Genomic DNA, 4,979 nt, shown 5'->3' with positions numbered 1-4,979 from the left:
CCTAATTACCCTTGACACTTTGCATTCATATTGTGGTGGTCCTAAGCCGACGCCTGGAGCCCGTAGACTTAACACTTATTCTCGTCGGCATAAGTTCTATATCTTAGCTCTTTCCTTCCGTCTACTTTATACTCATGTCTGTTTGCTTAATGTTTGTCATTTATCTTTTGCAAAAATGGAGGCAACTAAGCAAAGGGCTTTAGTAAGGGCATTAGTCGCTCCTCACAAACAAAAGGAGAAAGAGGGTGCCTCCTCGTCAATTCCCAAGGGCATCACCAAAGGGTCGTCCAAGAGAAAGAGCGAGGGGAAGGGCGATTGTCCTCTCAAGAAAGGACTGATCCTCCCTGCAGGTGACAAGCCAAAGAAGTCATTGCCTCCCAACCTTAGCCATAAAGCTGGCAAAGGTTTGATGACATCGACTGGTCCCATCACTCAAGGAACCGTCCGTCGTCTACTCATTCACAAGGAACATGCCATTAAGGTGATTGAGTCAATCATCAAGGACATAGACTTGGATCCTTGTGCTAAGCAAACGACAGAGGAGTTGGGGGCGTCGGGTCTGTTTGACCTTTCAAGGGTACGTCTTTTTTTTTTTTTTTTTTTTTTTTTTTTTAACTGTTCATTAGCTAATGGTTGTTTTTTGTAGGCATTGGTTCGTATGAAGGCACTTCAAAATAGGAGCGTCGCTTAAGATGGGGTGATCAGTTGTCAGCGCAAGTGTAACGAGACCCTGACCAATGAGCAAGAGCAGTACATGGGGGCCCTCTGTACGCTTAACAAGGAGGTGACGACTTTAAATGAGAAGCTAAAGGAGGAGGTCACCTCCAAGAAAAGGCGCAAGAGGAAAAGATGAATCTGGTGGCAGAGCTGATGGCCATTTGTAGGTAGGTAAAGATAGCATAGGCTGACGCCATAACGGAGTTCAAGGCTTCCTAACCTTTCATCGATGCGTATGCCGTCTACTATGGTGATGAGTTTGAGGACTGCCTGAAGCAGGTCAGGTTCGTCTACCCAAACCTGGATACCTGGATCTATCCAAGGTCACCATGGACAATCCATTGCTAACGACCCCTGCACACAGTGACACCGTCAGTGAGGATCCTAAAGACTCCATCGAGTCAAAGTAGGATCCGAAAGATGACGGTGTGGTTCTTGCCCAGCCTACTGTTGAAGGGCCCATCGTTCCTTTGGCTTCGTTTGTTGATGATCCTTCTGCACATGACGCCCCGAAATCCGCTGCCTAGGACACCTCGGACTCCTCTGCTCAAGACACCTAGGACCCATCTGCTTAGGACGCCCCGAACGCTTAGCTTCAATCCTTAGTATTTATTTTATTTATTTTATTTTTTATTTTTTTATGTAATCACTCTTATTTCCAAACAACAAGAAATGCCCTTGTTTTTGGGCTTTGTTTGTAAACACTTTACCTTTACGGTATATTTATATTATTTTATATCCATCATTTTTAGTATATTTTCCTATGTGTTGATCTTTGTTTTGAGATATGCGTATGTTCGTCTGGTTCTGTGCATACATGTTAGGATGTACTTTTCTCCCAAACAACTTGGTGGATATCCTGTGTGAACCTGTTTGCTTTGGTGGACTCATCCACCTTTAGTCATGACAATGAATTCATTTTGTTCAAGGATCTAATGATAAACTTGTCCACTTGTGGACTTTATGATTTCAAAGCATCCCTATAGGATGAACTTGTCCATTTTGTGGACTTAATAATTAACTCATTCGCTTGTGAACTAATTTCAAGGCATCCCCATGGGATGAACTCGTCCGCTTGTGGACTTTATAATAAACTCGTTTACATGTGGACTTGATAATAAACTTGTCCACTTGTGGACTTGATAATAAACTCGTCCACTTGTGGACTTAATAATTTCAAGCCATCCCCATGGGATGAACTCGTCCACTTGTGGACTTAGCAATAAACTCGTCCACTTGTTGAATTAATAATTTCAAGGCATCCCCATGGGATGTACTCGTCCATTAGTAATAAACCTGTCCACTTGTGGACTTTATAATAAACTCGTCTACTTGTGGACTTAATAATAAATTCGTCTACTTGTGGACTTTATAATAAACTCGTCCACTTGTTGACTTGATAATAAACTCTTCCACTTGTGAACTTAATAATAAACTCGTTCACTTGTGGACTTGATAATAAACTCGTCCACTTGTGGACTTAATAATTTCAAGGCATCTCCATGGGATGAACTCGTCCACTTATGGACTTAGTAATAAACTCGTTCACTTGTGGACTTAATAATTTTAAGGCATCCCCATGGGATGAACTCGTCCACTTATGGACTTAGTAATAAACTCGTTCACTTGTGGACTTAATAATTTTAAGGCATCCCCATGGGATGAACTCGTCCATTAGTAATAAACCCGTACACTTGTGGACTTAATAATTTTAAGACATCTCCATAGGATGAACTTGTCCACTTGTGGACTTTAGTTACATTTGTAGTTTCGTAGAGGCATACATACACACAAGTCATATCTGAATAACTCCTCTTATTAAGATTGATGCATGCATAAGTAAAAAATTGTTCTTAAAAAGAATAAAAACCTGCCCTTTGGGCTTAAAAAGTATTGTAGATAAAAATTAACTAAAAAGAAATAAATTGGAAATGAGGAGTGGCACTCTTCATGCTGTTATCTATTGGTAGTACTTTTTGAGATGCATTGTGTTCCATGGATGGTACAACTTCTATCCATCTAGCGTCTCCAGGTGGTAGGTGCCTTTCCTCTGCCATGAGGTGATTCTGTAGGGTCCCTCCCAATTTGGACCAAGCTTTCCTTGGGAGGGATCTCTAGTAACGCTCATCACCTTCCTCAAGATGAGGTCTTCGACTTTGAAGTCTCTGTGTCTGACTTTGGAATTGTAGTGCTTAGCTATGAGGTCCTAGTATCATCCTAGTCTTTGTTTAGCTGTCATCCTAATTTCATCCACTAGGTCAAGCTGTAGACGCATGGCCTCGTTGTTCCTTCTTTCATCATGATTGTCCACCTTATAACTTGTGAATCTGACCTCAGCCGGGATGACTGCATCGCTTCCGTATGCTAGTCGAAATGGCGTCTCTCCTATAGGTCTTCTAGTTGTTGTCCTGTATGCCCATAGTACGCTGGGCAATTCTTCTGGCCATATACCCTTTACGCCCTTGAGCCAAGTCTTGATGATTCTAAGCAAGGATCGGTTCGTGACCTCAACTTGACCATTAGCTTGAGGGTGGGCGGGGGAGGAGTAGTGGTTCTTGATCCCCAATTGTGAAGAAAAGTCCCTGAAAAAGTCGTTGTCGAACTGCTTCCCGTTATTTGAGACCAAGACTCTAAGGATCTCGTATCTGCAGATGATGTTCCTCCAGATGAAGCTTCACACATTCTTCTTTGTAATGGTAGCCTGGACTTCAGCTTCTACCTATTTGGTGAAGTTGTCTATGTCGACTATTAGGAATTTTAGCTGTCTCATTACTATTGGGAAGGGGCCTATGATGTCCAATCCCCATTGAGAGAAAGGCCATGGAGCTGTCATTGGGTGAACTCTTCTGTTGGTTATCTGACAACGTTGCTGAACTTTTGACATTTGTCATAGGCTTTGACATAAGCCTGGGCATCCTTCTGTATAGTAAGCCAGTAGTATCCAGCTCGGATCAGTTTGTGCACCAAAGACCGTAACCTTGAGTGGTTCTTGTAGATCCCTTCATGGACTTCTCTCATGATATAGTTTGCTTCTTCGGGGCTTAAGCACCTTAGGAATGGACGGGAGAAGCTTCTCTTGTACAAGACGTCCTTTATCAAAACAAATCGTGTTGCTTGGACCTTTAGCTTCCTTGTGGCCTCCCTACTGTCGAGTAGTGTGCCGTTTTTCAAGTAAGAAACTATCGGCGTAGTCTAGCTACTTTTTGAGTCTATTTCCTGCACACGGACACTGTCTATTAAAGGCAAAAGCTGAACAAAAGAAAGTACCTTATCGGTGATAAGCATATGTTCTGTAAAGGTGGCTTTGGCAAGGCGATCAGCTTTCTCATTTTCTTCTAGTCTGCTGTCGTAGGCAACCAAAAATAAAACCTATTCTCCTAAAAATATATGTAGTAGTGTCGTTCCCACGGAGAGTATCTAGCCTAATTTTATGCTACGTGAAAAAGGAGGGGGGGGGGTTAAGTATAATGAAAACAATTTTAAGAAAAAAAAAAAACAACTAAAGAACAATTCAAATTAAAGTATCGAATTCAATCAAAAGAACAAACCTTGGTCTAAGTCAACATCCACCATCAAAATTTTACAACTGATCATCGATGCAAGTATATATCAATTCACACTTTGAATATTCACCGTTGGAACTATTTTCCTATTTCTCCTTAGTCGTAGTTAATTAGAAAACAAGTGATCTAATAAACCTTAACTACTAAACAACTCAAGACAAGCGCTAAAGGTTTAATCTAGTAGCAGCCTTAAGAATTAGAGAGATTGATGAAACTAAACAACACAAGCACAAGTGGTTGTATTTAATTTAGTTGAGTGTTCTTCCTAAGATCTAATAATTTCTGGCGTTGTCAATTATTAAATCTTGGTTGCTTCACAAATTAGAGAGATCTAACAATTACGTATTTGATATCTAATCTAGCAATAGATTGCAACGAATAATAAACTAGTAAGCCTTCTATTAATTAAACGAGACAATCATGAAAATAGGCACAGAAGAACATCTGATATTCAAAGTATAAATTGAACAATAAAAAAAAAATTAGATCTCACAGTTTTATTGATTCCGAGGCTTCAGTTTCCTTTGACCAAGTATAAAAGTTTTTACCACACAAGGCCATGATGAAAACTCAAAGGAGAAAATCAGAGAAGAGGGGAGAGAGAGGCGTGTGTCTCCAATTTTGATTTCTCCTCCCCCTTTTACACGTTAATTCCCCCCTTCCCAAGCCTACAAAATCTCCTAAAAATATTCTCAATAA

General features: G+C 40.7%; 1 pseudogene; it reads right to left on the bottom strand.

Moving 5' to 3' along the window:
• Positions 1-2,929: 2,929 nt before the first annotated feature.
• Positions 2,930-4,979, bottom strand: part of LOC126708047 (uncharacterized) — an 11,810-nt pseudogene continuing 9,760 nt past the window's right edge.

Source organism: Quercus robur, chromosome 12, assembly GCF_932294415.1.
Source record: "Quercus robur chromosome 12, dhQueRobu3.1, whole genome shotgun sequence".
Lineage (NCBI taxonomy): Eukaryota > Viridiplantae > Streptophyta > Magnoliopsida > Fagales > Fagaceae > Quercus > Quercus robur.
The sequence above is the reverse complement of the archived record's forward strand: the minus strand, read 5'-3'. Positions and strand labels throughout refer to the sequence as shown.